At 34.0% G+C, this 17,911-nt stretch overlaps 1 non-coding gene across 1 annotated transcript; it reads right to left on the reverse strand.

The window, feature by feature from the left end:
* Positions 1-4,212: 4,212 nt before the first annotated feature.
* Positions 4,213-4,319, reverse strand: LOC139886684 (small nucleolar RNA R71). The gene has a single exon (XR_011772558.1). It is a non-coding gene; the product is annotated as a small nucleolar RNA R71 (small nucleolar RNA).
* Between the last annotated feature and the right edge of the window lie 13,592 nt (positions 4,320-17,911).

A 17,911-nucleotide genomic window follows, 5' to 3' on the forward strand; every position in this document is an offset into this window, starting at 1 on the left:
AACTTGTATTGTATATTATGTAATCTTGAGATACCATAGACACGTATACAATGTTTCGACCTATCATGTCGACACATCTATATATATTTCGGAACAACCATAGACACTCTATATGTGAATGTTGGAGTTAGCTATACAGGGTTGAGGTTGATTCCAAAATATATATAGTTTGAGTTGTGATCAATACTGAGATACGTATACACTGGGTCGTGGATTGATTCAAGATAATATTTATCGATTTATTTCTGTACATCTAACTGTGGACAACTAGTTGTACGTTACGAGGACAGCTGACTTAATAAACTTAAAACATCAAAATATATTAAAAGTGTTGTAAATATATTTTGAACATACTTTGATATATATGTATATATTGTTATAGGTTCGTGAATCAACCAGTAGCCAAGTCTTACTTCCCGATGAAGTAAAAATCTGTGAAAGTGAGTTATAGTCCCACTTTTAAAATCTAATATTTTTAGCATGAGAATAAATGCAGGTTTTATAAATAATTTACAAAATAGACACAAGTACGTGAAACTACATTCTATGGTTGAATTATCGAAATCGAATATGCCCCTTTTTATTAAGTCTGGTAATCTAAGAATTAGGGAACAGACACCCTAATTGACGCGAATCTTAAAGATAGATCTATTAGGCCTAACAAACCCCATCCAAAGTACCGGATGCTTTAGTACTTCGAAATTTATATCATATCTGAAGGTTGTCCCAGAATGATGGAGATATTCTTATATATGCATCTTGTTAATGTCGGTTACCAGGTGTTCACCATATGAATGATTTTTATCTCTATGTATGGGATGTGTATTGAAATATGAAATCTTGTGGTCTATTGTTACGATTTGATATATATAGGTTAAACCTATAACTCACCAACATTTTTGTTGATGTTTAAAGCATGTTTATTCTCAGGTGAATACTAAGAGCTTCCGCTGTTGCATACTAAAATAAGGACAAGATTTGGAGTCCATGTTTGTATGATATTGTGTAAAAACTGCATTCAAGAAACTGATTTCGATGTAACATATTTGTATTGTAAACCATTATGTAATGGTCGTGTGTAAACAGGATATTTTAGATTATCATTATTTGATAATCTACGTAAAGCTTTTTAAACCTTTATTTATGAAATAAAGGTTATGGTTTGTTTTAAAAATGAATGCAGTCTTTGAAAAACGACTCATATAGAGGTCAAAACCTCGCAACGAAATCAATTAATATGGAATGTTTTTAATCATTAAGAACGGGATATTTCAGATTGGGCCGTGTAAATGTTTCGGTATTGGGCCAATATTCAATTACTAGATGGGCAGTCTAATATAGATTCTTTATTAGTCCAAATAAATATAAAGATGATAGATAAATCAGTTATATTCGGGTTCATAGCAGAAAAGCATGATAGTTCAACTGGTTTGAGTGTTTGATGGGTTATCGCGAGGTTGCGGGTTCGAGTCCGGTCCCGGGCGTTTCTTTTTAGAGACCCTTCTACAAGGGTATACCCTTTTATTCTATTTCTATTATTATTATTATTATTATTATTATTATTATTATTATTATTATTATTATTATTATTATTATTATTATTATTATTATTATTATTATTATTATTATTATTATTATTATTTTTAGATGTATGATCATTTTATCATTTTTATTATTAATATCATTGTTAGTATTATTTTTTAACATTTTTATTATTATCATTAATATTTTCTTATCAAATAACTATTAAGTTATGTAAAACTATATTAATATCCTTATAATAAATATTAATATAAATAATTTAGTAGATTATTAATGAAACACATAATTTATTAAGATAATATTTATATCACTAATTATTTATAAAATTGTTCGATTACAATTATATGTGTTAATATATATAACTGATATAGGTTCGTGAATCCGAGGCCAACCCTGCATTGTTCAGTATCGTCGTATGCATATTTTTACTACAAAATATCATATTGTGAGTTTTCATTACTCCCTTTTTATATATATTTTTGGGACTGAGAATACATGCGCTGATTTTATAAATGTTTTACGATATAGACACAAGTAATCGAAACTACATTATATGGTTGGATTATCTAATCGAATATGCCCTTTTTATTAAGTCTGGTAATCTAAGAATTAGGGAACAGACACCCTAATTGATGCGAACTCTAAAGATAGATCTATCGGGCCCAACAAGCCCCATCCAAAGTACCGGATGCTTTAGTACTTCGAAATTTATATCATGTCTGATGGAGGATCCTGGAATGATGGGGATATTCTTATATGTATATTGTGAATGTCTGTTACCAGGTGTTCAATCCATATGAATGATATTTTTGTCTCTATGTAGGGGACGTATGTTTATGAGAAATGAAAATCTTGTGGTCTATTAAAATGATGGAAATGATTATTTATGTTAAACTAATGAACTCACCAACCTTTTGGTTGACACTTTAAAGCATGTTTATTCGCAGGTATGAAAGAAATCTTCCGCTGTGCATTTGCTCACTTTAAAGATATTACTTGGAGTCATTCATGACATATTTCAAAAGAAGTTGCATTCGAGTCGTCAAGTTCATCAAGATTATTATTAAGATAATTATAATTAGATATATTATGAAATGGTATGCATATCGTCAATTTTCGATGTAAGGAAGTTTGTCTTTTCAAAACGAATGCAATGTTTGTAAAATATATCATATAGAGGTCAAGTACCTCGCGATGTAACCAACTATTGTGAATCATTTGTAATCGATGCGGACTTTGTCCGGATGGATTAGGACGGGTCTTTACAGAGGGGACATATTTTAGTAGCCACTACTTTACCTTATTTTAAATCTCTTCAATTTCACTTATTGCCATATCGTAAACTTTAATTACTTTTTACTATTTTGCTATATTTCCATGAAAAACCTTATTTCTTCTACTTTGTTAGATAAGTTTAAATCGTATTTTTATTGTCGTTAATTTAGTTATTTCATTTTAGTTAAATCTAATTTCCATTCAATTAAGTAGTAAACCCTAATCCAAAATCCCCCTTTTAAATAGATTAACTTTTAGCAATTAAAAAATCTTGAAAACTCCATCTCCCTGTGGAACGAACCGGATTTACCAAATAAACTATTACTATACGGATAGGACAAAGTTGCCTATATGTGTGAAATCAATCCGAAATCATAAGAACACCGTATAATCACAACCAATTCATGTAATAAATTCAATCTAAATCCTATCAAAATAAAAGGACATGATCTTCACGTCATCAACTTTTTGGCGCAGCTGCCGGGGAAGTTGGCAGTTAAATAAATAGATATTTTTTTTTGATTCGTAGTAATAGTTGGATTTGTACATGGACTGGGTTATTGGAGCCAAACAGTACTCAATTATATTGAGACCAAACGAATCCTGCCCCTCTGCTACATCTTTTAGCTATTCGAAACGTGGGCAAAATCAGAAGAAAAATTTGTTTGTTTAAAGGTTTTTATCATTGTTTTTATGTTATTCGATCCTTTCGTGAAAATTCATTTTCAAGAAAGTTCAATGTTTATACACTTAGTGAATAAATCCTTCAAGATTACATACAATTTTGTAATTGTATGACCCGTTCAGGAAATCCTAAACTTGTTGCACTTAATCCAGAGCCTGAAAGAAACTTGAACAAAAGATTAAAACAAGAAAAACGAAAAAAAATTAGGTAGTACTAGTCAACCGAAAACACCGAAAAATATCAAAAAACAAGTAGGAAACACTAGTGGTCAACCAAAAATCAAAACTGAACCTGAAACCATCGTCATCAAAGAAGAAATGGCTGAAGTAACACCTGATCCAAATGATCTACCGATGTGGAATACCAGACAAACTGTTCCCCCTCTCGCACTTGCACCTATAAGAAGACCTGAAATTGAGGCTGAAAACTGGGAAGTCAAGGGGCAGTTTATGCATATGGTTCGTGAAAACCAATTTGACGGAAGACTTAATAACAATCCAATAGAACATTTAGAAGCTTTTGAAGATTTATGTGAACTGTACAAAAACAAAGATGTTTCTTCAGATGCATTTAAGTTAAGAACTTTTTCGTACTCGTTAATCGGAGACGCAAAAGCATGGTTGAAAGCATCAAAACCTGATTCTATCACAACTTTTAACGAATTAAGAGAAAAATTCATTACCCGATTTTTCCCACCGGCAAAAGCCGAAAGACTTAGAACTGAAATCACCACTTTTAAACAAAAGTCGGATGAAACTCTTTATGATGCATGGGAAAGATTAAAAAGAATGTTACGAAATTGTCCGCAACACGGATTGCAAAAAGGGCAAATAGTTCAAACTTTTTATCGTGGTATTGATGAACATACTCGTGGTATATTAGATTCCTCCGCTGGAGGAGTATTTATGTACAAATCACCAAATCAAGCGTATGACATGTTAGAAGACATGTCAGTTCATACTTTTGAATGGACACCGTCTAGAGATCAACTACCTAGAAGGACGGTGGCAAGCCTTGAAGAAAATGAAGACAACAACACAACCATAGCTTCACTGTCGAATCAATTCAAAAAGTTTGGAAGAGAAATAGAGAAACTAAATTCAACAGTTTTAGCATTACAAGTAGGATGTGAAATCTGTGGACAACCACATTTCACAAAAGATTGTGATATCAATGATCGCCCAATGAACTCGGTAGCACAAGTTAATTTTATGGCCAATCAAAGACAAGGAAATTTTCAAGGAGGAAATTCTAATTATCAACCTGCAAACCCAGGATATCAAAACCCGAAGAATTTTGCTTTTCAAAGAAATGGACCACCTGACTTTTTCAATAGAAACCAACCTCCATTTCCACCTCAACAAAATTTTCAACAACAACCGTTACCTCAATTACCATATCAACAACAAAATCATAACACGCAACCAGTAGAGAAGAAATCTAACTTTGAAGAAGTTATGATGAATTTTGTCAAAAGTCAATCAGAAACGAATGAGCAAGTGAAGAGACAACTTCATCAATCCCAAACGGAAAACGAGCAAGTACAAAGGAATCATCAAGCGTCAATTCAAAACCTTGAAAGAGATATGGGAAGAATATCCCAATTGCTTGCTGAAAGGCAATCGGGAACTTTACCATCAAACACGCAACCAAACCCTAAGGGTAAGGAAACTCAAAATTCAAGTAATATTTCACAAGTTAATTCAATCACTACGTGAACTGGGTTAACCATTAACCCAGAGATTCCAAAGCCTCTCACTCCTATTCATGTTTCACAAGAAAACGAACCTCTGGTGGAAGAAAATACGATGCCAACCACAAGTCCACCAAAGACTCAAAATAAACCACCATTGAAGGTATACAAACCTCCAATTCCATATCCGCAACGTTTGAAGAAAGATAAATTACAAGCACAATATAACAAGTTTGCTGACATGATTAAGCAAATTTGTATAAATGTACCGCTTGTAGATGTTCTTGCGGGTATGCCGAATTATGGAAGGTTTATCAAAGATCTTATAGCGGACAAAGGAAAATATGCAGAAGTTTCAACCACATTCCTTAATGAGGAATGTTCGGCAATTTTACAAAAGCAAAATTTGCCACCAAAACTTGGAGATCCTGGAAGTTTCATCATTCCTTGTCTGATGGGAGATTCAGTAATGTACGATGCATTAGCTGATTTAGGAGCGAGCATTAACCTTATGCCTCACTCCTTGTACTTAAAATTGAACTTAGGTGATTTAAAACCAACTAGGATGTGTATACGATTAGCTGATAGAACTTACAACTATCCTATTGGCATTACTGAAAACCTACCGGTTAAAGTAAATCACTTAATCTTTCCTGCTGATTTCGTTGTTCTTGAAATGGAAAAAGATAGTAAGGTTCCCCTAATTCTAGGGCGTCCCTTTCTAAATACTGCAGACGCAATTGTGAGCGTAAAAGAGAAAAATCTCAGCTTAGGTGTGGGGGAGGATAGAATTATATTAAACATAGATAAGGCTATGAAGCACCCTATGTCTCCTGATGACGAATGTTTCCAAATAGACATTATTGATCGTTGTATTAAGGAAGAACTACAAGAACTATTAAATGTCGACACCTCGGATTTCACCCCGATGGGTGAAGGTGAAGATTTTGATGTCGATATAGAGTTAGACAACCTGTTGAAGGTAGTCACTGATGAAGAATACGTAGAAGAAGAAATTCCCGGGGAAGATGAACCTTTTGAAGAAATTACCGATGGTAATAGGTTCCGGATAAAATCTTCCTTGGAAGAACCACCCACCTTGGAACTTAAAGAACTCCCGGAATATTTAGAGTATGCTTATCTCCAAGGAACGTCACAATTACCTGTCATAATTTCATCAAAACTTTCCAATGACGAAAAGGGTAGGTTAATGTCTATTTTAAAAACCCACAAAAAGGCAATTGCTTGGAAAACAACTGATATTCCAGGTATTAACCCTGCTTATTGTACTCACAAAATTCTAATGGAAGAAGATTTTAAACCCGTGGTACAAAGGCAACGGAGGTTAAATCCTAACATGAAAGAAGTTGTCAAAAAGGAGGTTATCAAATTACTTGATGCCGGGTTAATTTACCCTATATCCGATAGCCCGTGGGTAAGTCTTGTACAAGTAGTACCCAAGAAAGGGGGTATGACTGTTATTTTAAATGATAAGAACGAACTCGTTCCTACAAGAACAGTCACTGGGTGGAGAGTCTGTATAGACTATCGTCGTCTAAACGACACTACAAGGAAAGATCATTTCCCGCTACCATTTATCGACCAAATGCTAGAACGTTTGGCGGGAAAAGATTACTACAGTTTCCTTGATGGATTCTCCGGTTATTTTCAAATTCCAATTGATCCAAAAGACCAAGACAAGACCACATTTACTTGTCCATTTGGTACTTTTGCCTACCGACGAATGCCATTCGAATTATGTAATGCACCAGGCACCTTCCAAAGGTGTATGATGGCAATTTTTCATGACATGATTGAAGAAAGTATAGAAGTCTTTATGGACGATTTCTCTATTTTTGGGGACTCCTTCAACTCATGTCTCTCAAACCTTGAACGAATGCTAATTCGTTGTGAAGAATCAAATCTTGTTTTAAACTGGGAGAAATGCCACTTCATGGTGAAGGAAGGCATTGTTTTAGGACACAAGATTTCTCGAGCTGGAATGGAAGTAGACAAAGCTAAGATAGACGTTATTTCAAAACTTCCTCCTCCAACCAATGTTAAAGGAATTCGTAGTTTCCTTGGTCATGTGGGATTCTATCGAAGATTCATAAAGGACTTTTCCAAAATCACTCGACCCATGACTAAACTTCTTGAGAAAGACAGTACATTCGATTTCAATGACGAATGTCTAAATGCTTTCTCCATTCTAAAAGAGAAACTTACGAATGCACCTATTATGGTATCACCCGACTGGTCCAAACCTTTCGAGCTAATGTGTGATGCTAGTGATTTTGCGCTGGGAGCTGTTTTAGGCCAACGTCAAGATAACAAATTTCAACCAATATACTATGCAAGTAAAACACTTACAAGAGCTCAGTTGAATTACACAACTACTGAGAAGGAGCTTCTTGCAGTAGTTTTTGCTTTCGATAAGTTTAGATCTTACCTGGTGTTATCTAAAACAATTGTTTATACCGATCATTCAGCACTAAAGTACTTATTCAAGAAGCAAGATGCTAAGCCTAGACTAATTCGTTGGATTCTTCTCCTACAAGAATTCGACATTGAAATCAAGGATAAAAAGGGTGCTGAAAATCTCTCTGCAGATCACTTGTCCCGTCTTGAAAATCCTAACTTAGAATCACTCGACGAATCTGTTATTCACGATACTTTTCCAGACAAGTTCCTTATGAAAATTAAAACGGAAGAAGAAATTCCATGGTTTGCGGACTTTGCCAATTATCTTGCTGCAGGAATTCTTGTTAAAAATCAAACTTATCAGCAAAAGAAGAAATTTTTCGCTGATCTGAAGTTTTAGTTCTGGGAAAGCCCTAATCTCTTTCGTATAGGAGCAGATCAAGTTATTCGTCGATGTGTATACGGTAAAGAAGCTCAACAAATTCTGGAGCACTGTCATCAAGGACCAGCTGGTGGACATTTCGGACCAAGCTATACAGCTAAGAAGGTCTTTGACTCAGGTTTTTACTGGCCAACTATTTTCAAAGATTCTTACAACATGGTGAAAACCTGTGACGCTTGTCAAAGATCTGGAAATATCTCCAAGAGAGACGAAATGCCACAACAAAGCATCCTAGTATGCGAAGTATTTGACATTTGGGGTATTGACTTCATGGGTCCATTCCCCGCCTCTAACAAATGCAAATACATTCTCGTAGCAGTCGATTACGTTTCTAAATGGGCTGAAGCAAAAGCTCTACCCACTAATGATGCTCGAGTTGTTGTCAGCTTTCTTAAAAACCTTTTCTCACGATTCGGGCTTCCGAAAGCATTAATCAGTGACCGTGGAACTCATTTTACAAATCAATTACTCGAGAAAGTACTTAAAAAGTATGGAGTTAATCATCGTTTCTCAACCTCTTACCACCCTCAAACGAGTGGCCAAGTTGAAAATATAAATCGAGGTCTTAAACGAATTTTAGAAAGAACGGTTAAGAATAATCCAAAAATCTGGCATCGAAAGCTAGATGATGTATTGTGGGCATTTAGAACCGCATTCAAAACGCCCATTGGTACCACTCCTTTTCGATTAATATATGGTAAGGCATGTCATCTACCTGTCGAGGTTGAACACAAGGCGTATTGGGCACTAAAAGAATGTAATACAGACCTTGTGGAAGCCGGAGAAAATCGATTCTTACAATTGCATGAATTAGACGAGCTAAGACTTCAAGCATATGAAAATTCAAGATCTTACAAAGAGAGAACTAAGAAATGGCACGATGCTCGCTTAAAAGAGAAGAAAGCATTTGAACCAGGAGACAAAGTTCTAGTTTTTCAATCACGTTTTAAGTTTTCACCTGGAAAACTTAAGTCCCGATGGAGGGGACCGTATGAAGTAAAACAAGCATTTCCATTCGGATACGTAGAGTTATATGACAAGAATGGTGGTATTTTCAATGTGAATGGTCACAGACTTAAATTCTATTATGAAGGGTTCAACAACACTGAAAGAGATGACATCACATTCTACCCTAAGGAAAAATGAATACATGGTAATTTTAACTAACCACTCGCCTTCTTAAAACGTTTCAAATTATTTCAAGAGTGGAGCCCGATTGGTCTTTCCCTAGCAGACACTAAAGAACTAGTCTTCTCCCTCCATTCTGAATTTTTTTTAGTTTTGTATGAAATTAATATGCTTTTAAATTTAAATTTTGTGTGATTTAAAAACAAAATTTACTTTATTTCATTAAGTTTAAAAAAAATGATTTCTAAAATTCGTCGTGAGTTGAAAACTAGGTCATAGAACCGAAATTGCTTTACCCAAGGAAGGGGCAAAAAATTTTGTTATCACTATTTTAATATTATTGATCTAAAGTATATAAAAAAAATATTATATGAAAGTGGGGTAATATACCCAACTTCAAAAATATGTATATATGTTTGTAGTTTATTTTATAATAAGGGTAAAAGACGCATTTTCAAAGACTGGAATTCAGTTCAGCAAAATTAACCAATTTTTGACAAAACATATGAAAAGATGACAGAAATTTTGGGATGACGAACAAATCAACATCAACGGATTAAACAGAAAACTCGCAAGTTACGGCTTTTTAGCTAAAGAGGTTTTAACTCCCTTTCTATTCTAATTGCCCTCATGAATTTTATCTTGTCTGATTTCATTGCAAATGAGGGCATTGCATGATCTCAAGTATGGGGAGGGGTTATAAATTCTCTCGGGTTTACACTAGGCTTATTTTCTAAATTTTGTGAAAATTTAAAAAATTTTAACTAAATGAATTCAAATCTTGTTTAATATATTTATGAACGATAAAACTAGGTGCGAGTACTGAAATTATTGTTAACCTTAAAAAAAAGGACATAAATTGAGAAACAACTAAACGCTTGAATTTATTTATTATAAATAAAAAGACGCATGAAAAAAGCCAAGTGTGGGGAGATTTGTCAATATATATGAACTGTTATCACATGTTTGTACGAAGTTTATTGCAGGTACTTTTGCTTTGGGCTGTATAAATTTGTTTTACCCATTAAATTGTGAAAATTAAAGAAAAGATGGATCTACACGATGAATCAATTCTATCATTAAATATGAAGTAAAGTCTTCAGAAAAAGAAACGCGCTTCTTGATTTAGGTCAAGAAGTTGTCGTCCAGACCAGTTGTAGAGTCTACGAAAAACCTTGAAAAGTTTTCTCGAAAATCAGCTGGAAATCCACGGACCTCAACATCAAACAGGGTCGCCATGTGGTCAGACTTATCCTAACCATGAGAGGATTTGTCTCGTAAAATGGGGAGGGCGCCGTGCAAATTAGCTTGATAAGACTAATGAATCAGACCCCCAGAAAGGATAATCTCCTTAAAGATTAAAAATCAGCATTTAAGCCTGATATTACTCAATCCTTGAGATTGACCTTAAAGATTGAGAATTACAAACTCATGGAATTCAATGATATCTAAACTCGAGTTTGAACGAGAAAATATTTTGATCAAATTAAAACCGATTTGTTTTCTGAAAACCTATTTTTAATGCGTTCATTACCATTAAACGTAAAATCCTGAGAATTTATCAAGAATTCATTAGGTCACCTGAACCAAATCGGGTGTCAACCGTAAGAACGGTGGTTACATAGCATGGTCGAAGACAGGACCTTGTGCCAGACCAAAAAATCATAGGGTGATCTTTACTATTGCTCTTACAAAGGATAGTAATTGCATCCGACACATTTTAGGACCATAATCAAAAGCATGTCATTAGACATTGCCTTAACAGTTGCTTGTTCATCGCTTTCCTTTATAATCGGACGGTAGTTTACGAGAAGGTAATATACGGGACAAGTAAACTGGACGTGTGCTTTCCTAATACAAGGTTAGCTAGTGGGTGACACAAAACCGCAAGTTTTGAACTAAAATTTTAAAATCTGAAACCCACAACACCCACAAAAACAATTTGCGACACCGATAAAGGGTTTAATCAGAAAACTTATCTAGGGTAAAAGCTAGCTTGAATTTTCAAAAGATCAAAAGTTTTCATAAAGATCCAATTTCCTTAAGGATCTAAATTTTCATAGTCACGTGGGACTTTAAACTGCCTTTCAAATGTGCACTTTGCTTTGGAAACCGAAAGTAAATCGGCTATTTGATTGCAAGTGTCGTTGACCTGAACCCGAGGCAACTGTGGATGGCACACCCACCTTTAACCATGGTTCTATTGTTACTATCATTGTTTATACCGCCGTACCAAAATCACTGATGTATAAAGTGTGAAGAATAAAGAAGTAATTTGTGTGAAGTTTGTTTTATTTCAAGATATATATTACTTGAGGACAATCAACGTTCAAGTGTAGGGATAATTGATATTGCTCCAAACGAACATATATTTAGTCGCAATATCGTTCCAAAATGTAATGTTTTTAATTGTAATTTCCTTATTTTTAGTTGTAATTGTTTAAATAAATAAGTGCGAAGACGAAAGACGAAGATCGCTCAAAAATGAAGATTTAAAGTCGAAAACGAAGATTTAAAAGGCAAAAACGTCCAAAATGCTCAAACGTACAAGTTACACTCCAAGTGGTTTAAATTATCGAAGAAAAACGTCTAAAGATTGACAAGAATGCAAGTCGCGGAACGCAAATTACACAATATTAAATTGTACGAAAAGACGTTCGAGAAACCGGGACTGAGACATAAACCGGGCGTAAATGTACGAGACATCGGAGCCAAAATTATGAGTCAACTATGCACAAGAATATAATATAATATTTAAATAATTATATAAATTATTTATATATTATATATATTTTTATAATATGTCGACAAGTAAAAATCCAAATAATTGTGAGCTGGATCTGGCGGCCATGCGATCGCATGGGAAATAGGCATAAAACCCATGCGATTGCATGGGTTACTGTAGCAGGCCACATATCTATAAAAAGCCAGTTTGCTCGAGCTTTATAGATATATATTTTCTTTTCTCTTCTGTAATACATATATATAGTTATATTATAATTTTAATTTAAGTTTATTTTAATAATAAGGTTATTGTAACATTTAAATTACGGGTTTTAAGTCGGAGTTCTGTCCGGGTACCGCTACGCTAATTATATCGCTTTTTACCGTTCCAACTCGCTGTAAGTCTCCACGTTCCAACTTTATTTTCACATATCGTTATTATCGTTGTTATTACTATTATTATTATTATTATTTATTATTGTTATCGTTTATTATTATTATTATTATTATTGTTACCATGTCCACTTTATATAATTTATATTTTTACGCCGTTATAATGTCCAACTAAATACTCATAGTGGTAACTAAAATGTAGAACCTCTGGACAAATGGATTGAACCATATTATAATATTATGATGTAACTTTGACTATTTTTAAAATTAAGTTTAATCACCGACCCATTGTTATATAATTAAATATTTTCACCCTTATCACATAATTTATTAAAATTGATAAACGAAAGTGCATTAAATTGACATAAATTTTGCTTCAACGCCTCGGTGATCTAGACGGACATATGGACAAATTATTGACAACAATTTAGAAGTGTGATTCGGTGGTTTGGGTAATATTATAATTTATATAATCGTGTAATTATAAAAAGGGTAAGACCGTTATAATTTTGGTTTTAACGAAAGTAAAAACTGGATTAAATCTCAATTTAAATAGTCGGGGTATAATTTAATTCGCTAAAACGAGATCGAAACGAAAGTTAGATTTAATTTTAGATAGTTAAATCTTTATAAATCGGAAGATATAATATAAGGATATATATTAAAACATCATAACCGGACTTAAAAACAATCCATAAATCCAGAGGGGACATATTTTAGTAGCCACTACTTTACCTTATTTTAAATCTCTTCAATTTCACTTATTGCCATATCGTAAACTTTAATTACTTTTTACTATTTTGCTATATTTCCATGAAAAACCTTATTTCTTCTACTTTGTTAAATTAGTTTAAATCGTATTTTTATTGTCGTTAATTTAGTTATTTCATTTTAGTTAAATCTAATTTCCGTTCAATTAAGTAGTAAACCCTAATCCAAAATCCCCCTTTTAAATAGATTAACTTTTAGCAATTAAAAAATCTTGAAAACTCCATCTCCCTGTGGAACGAACCGGATTTACCAAATAAACTATTACTATACGGATAGGACAAAGTTGCCTATATGTGTGAAATCAATCCGAAATCATAAGAACACCATATAATCACAACCAATTCATGTAATAAATTCAATCTAAATCCGATCAAAATAAAAGGACATGATCTTCACGTCATCTATTTCACATCTTTAGGTGTGAGAACGATAGATCCAAAAACTTTTCTTTTATTGAGCTATTCAAATTCAGCCCGTATTGCTCCTTTCCAATGATCCCAATCATGTATATTTTGACATTCAATGACAGACTTTGGTTCTGGATCATAATCATCATTCATGATGTCATATGCAACATCATATGAAGATATCTCATCAAGATTTTTTATTTCATTTCGGTTCTATAATATTTTTGAATGTGTATAATTGATTGCAACTTTCGTATTGACATCATCAATCTCCTCTACAGAAGGAGTATTGATTTATGATTTTTCTTAAACACTTTCTTTTACTTCATTATAAGCTGATTTTCATTTTCGATGATTTTTATCTTTGGAACCAATTGATCTCCCACGTTTCAGGCATGGCAAAGACTCATGAGTGACTTTATTGTCAGCTTTTGGAATTTCAATTCGAGCTGGAGCATTTACTGCTGGTATATATGATTTAGTCTCTCGTTTTGTATCTGTAAATGCATTAGCAATTTATACGCAAGTTCTTGCATATGCATTATTTTTTGAACTTCGATCTCCCATTCTTTTGTGCGAGAATCAAGATACATTAATTTAGGTTCACACCATGAAACATCATTTTCTTTATTTTTTATTTCTCCCCTTAATCTAGAGAACAATGTTTCATTAAAGTGGCAATCAGCACGTGCTGTAAAAACATCACCCGTCATGGGTTCAATATATCTTATAATTGGAGATGTTTCATGTCTAACATATATTCCCATCCTTCTTTGAGGACCCTGCGCTGTGGCGGTGTGATAGAAACAAAAACCGCACAACCAAATGTTCTAAGGTGGGAAATATTTGGCTGATGGCCAAAATCAAGTTGCAAGGGAGAATATGTATGACTTGCACTGGGTCTAATGCGAATGATGATGCAGCATGCAAAATTGCATGATGCCATACAGATAATGGGAGTTTTGTACTCATTGCCAATGATCTAGGTATTAACTGCAATCATTTAATTAGTGATCCAGCTAAACCATTTTGTGTATGCACATGGACAACATGAAGTTCAACAACAATCCTAATAGACATGCAAAAATCATTAAATTCTTGAGATGTAAACTCAGTAGTTATCCAGTCTCACCCTTTTAATAGTATAATCAGGAAAATGTGCTCTCAATTTAATAATTTGAGCAAGAAATTTTGCAAATGCCAAATTTCGACTTGATAATAGACAAACATGAGACCATCTACTAGATGCGTCTATTAAGACCATGAAATATCTAAATGGTCCACATGGTGGATGAATTGGTCCACATATATCACCTTGAATTCTTTCAAGAAACATTAGTGATTCTTTTTCAACCTTAAGAGGTGATGGTCTTATTATCAATTTTCTAAGTGAGCATGATGTGCATGGGATAAGTGCATCATGAGGGATCTTTTGATCCGTCAATGGATGTCCATGTGTATTTTGAATTATTCTTTTCATCATTGTTGATCATGGGTGGCCTAATCTCTCACGACATAGATTGATCATTACAAGATCACATGCCTTTTCATTAACTACCATGTATGTTTCTGGTACATTTATATATGTATAATGTAATCCAGAACTAAGTCTTAGTAGTTTTTCAATCACATGATTCTTGTCAGTGAACTTAAATATTTATCATTTTCCGTTGTCACTGAGTGATAATCATATCCATTTTGGTATATGTCAGAGAAGCTTAACAAATTTCTCTTTGACATGGGAGAAAATAAGGCGTTATTTATTAGAAAATTTGTACCATTTGGCAACATGAATTTTTCCTTTCCCGTTCCTTTTATCAAGTTTGCAGGACCTGATATAGTATTTATAATTTCTTCAGTTGGTTTCAGATTAGTGAAATACTTCTTAGTTTGAGTATAGTATGTGTGGTACCACTATTTGCAATACATAGCTCTCCACCATTGACTTGATGTTGTATTCCAGCAGGATTCATATTAAAAACTTCAAATAAGATAAGTAAATGATGAGTAAATATTTCGATAAAATAATCAAAATATATTACCTGTAAACCAGTTACAATCTGAAGTACATAAAACATAACAACTGTAGCGACCCGACCAAATCGTCATTGACGGCGCCGTCTACTTAGGTCCCGTTACGTGGTCATAAGTCTTTAAAACAACGTTGACCAGAAGATATGTCGCATTCATTTCAAATGTAAAGGTTGTTCAAGTTTTACAAGAATAGTTCCACCACAAGTTACGATACCAAGTTTTAAGTACAAATGAAACTTATGCGACACAATTTAAAAGTATCCAAAAGACGCTCCATGTATGCATGTATACTCGACATCCAATGCAAGTATCAAATTAATGAGCGGAAGCATGTATCATGTATCGTTCAAGGACCTGAGAAAAACATAGAAATTTGTCAACGAAAACGTTGGTGAAATCATAGGTTTAAGTAAGTAAGTACAAGTGAACCACAAGATTTGCATCAATGAAATAATAGTAATACATTCCAAAAGTTTGTTTCACGAGCACCCAATTATCAAAGCTTAACATTCCTTCCATTGTATACCCCATCAATTAGTGCTAGAACAAACACTGATTCTCGAAAATATATTTCATCCGTAGACGGTAGCGAACCGTCAGAGATGAGGGTTGTCAACCCATATGGCCATATAACATAAGTTCTCGCTTACACCCGGCAAGTGTAACTAATGATAATCGAATTGAGGATTTTTGTTCTAAACTCGTATGTAGAATGTTTGTTTTCCCGTTCTTGTGTTCACTTAGTTCAAAAGAATCGTTTATGTTTTCTCATCCCAAATATAAGTTCAAAAAGAGTAAAAGTGGGACTATGATCTCACCTTGAGTGCAAGAGTTAATAAAGTACTTCAACAAGTAGACGCGTGCAAAGACGAAGCTAGTCTTGACCTAAACATATAGGTTGTATCAATAACGGTAAACACGATAGGTCAAAGATGTTCAATTAGTCCTATGGCTCGTTAAGACTCGATCATAATAACATGTGAATCAAATTGTCATGTTTCATGCAAGGTACAAGTATAAAAACATGTTAGAACGATTGCACAAATATTTGGTTAAGTTTGATTAAAAGTCAAACTTTGGTCGGTCAAAGTCAACGAAAGTCAACACGTTCGGGTCGGGTTCCGAACTATTTTTCTGAGGTTTTTAATCATATATGAACATGTTAGAACAAGTTTCATGTGAATCGGAGGTCCGTAGTATGCCAAACATTTTCCATAAAATGGACACCGGAGACAGAAGCTGGGCACGGCTTATGCCGCGCCGCGGCCAGGCCTGTCGCGCCGCGACAATGGCCGTGGCCTGGTCCCAGGCCTGTTTCACTTGTTCAAGACTTGGTCAATTTTCAAACAAACGCAAAACTCAAACCGTAAACAACTAGAAGACGTATCTTATACCGTTGGAAAGCTCTTTTGACAAGGAACACAACTAAACATGTTTCACCAAACAAAAACATCATTTATAATAGCCGAAAACTCATCAAGTGATCATTAAACGTTCATTTTTAAGGTTTCAAGTTCTTCAAATGCAATTTGAGTTTCGGGAAACCAATTCACACATATAATATGCCGTTTTGAAGGTAATGAAACATACATTACAACTAAACACTAATAATTAACATTCCATGGCATTCAAGCATCCAAAAATTCATGTCAAGAACTATCAAACCCTAGTCAAACATCTCAAAATCAATAATCATGTTTTTGGAGTTTCCTTAATCAACCTATACATCAAATTGAAGCTAGTGATGCTAGTAACACAATTAAAACATCAACTTTCAACATCTAACAACATATGATCATCCAAAATTCAAGAACATCACACCAAAATTCAAGTTCGTGTTAGTTACACTAAAACAACGAGATCGAGCATATAAATCATATATTCATGTTAGACTTGAGCCATAGACACTAATTAACACTTTTATAAGTTAAAAACATCAAGAACACAAAATCTAGTGATTTTAGAAAGTTACCCAAATGAGATGAAGTTGGTACCAAAATGAAGAGGATGAAGAGAGGATCACGAATATGTAATTTATTTGGTTGCTAGCTCCCTAATCCGGATTTAGATGATGAATGAATGAATTTGGATAATTGGGTGTGTTTTCTTGCTAGAGAGAAAGAGAGAGATGGAGATGAAAGTGAATGGGTGAAAGGGGTTTGACCCTTTGACCTAGTCAAGGGTTTGATCCCTTGTCAAGTTTAGTCCCTCAACTTTCGTTCGGGTGCGGGAATTACCTAAACGAGATAATTTAAAACGCGTATCAACGGGAGATGTTATAAACATATAACGGACTTTATATTAGTATAACGGAAAAATAAATGGAAAAAGGCGGGATGTTACATTACCTACTCCTTAAAAGAAATTTCGTCCCGAAATTTAAGTAGGCGTAGTAG

This window comes from Rutidosis leptorrhynchoides, chromosome 1 (assembly GCF_046630445.1).
Source record: "Rutidosis leptorrhynchoides isolate AG116_Rl617_1_P2 chromosome 1, CSIRO_AGI_Rlap_v1, whole genome shotgun sequence".
NCBI lineage: Eukaryota > Viridiplantae > Streptophyta > Magnoliopsida > Asterales > Asteraceae > Rutidosis > Rutidosis leptorrhynchoides.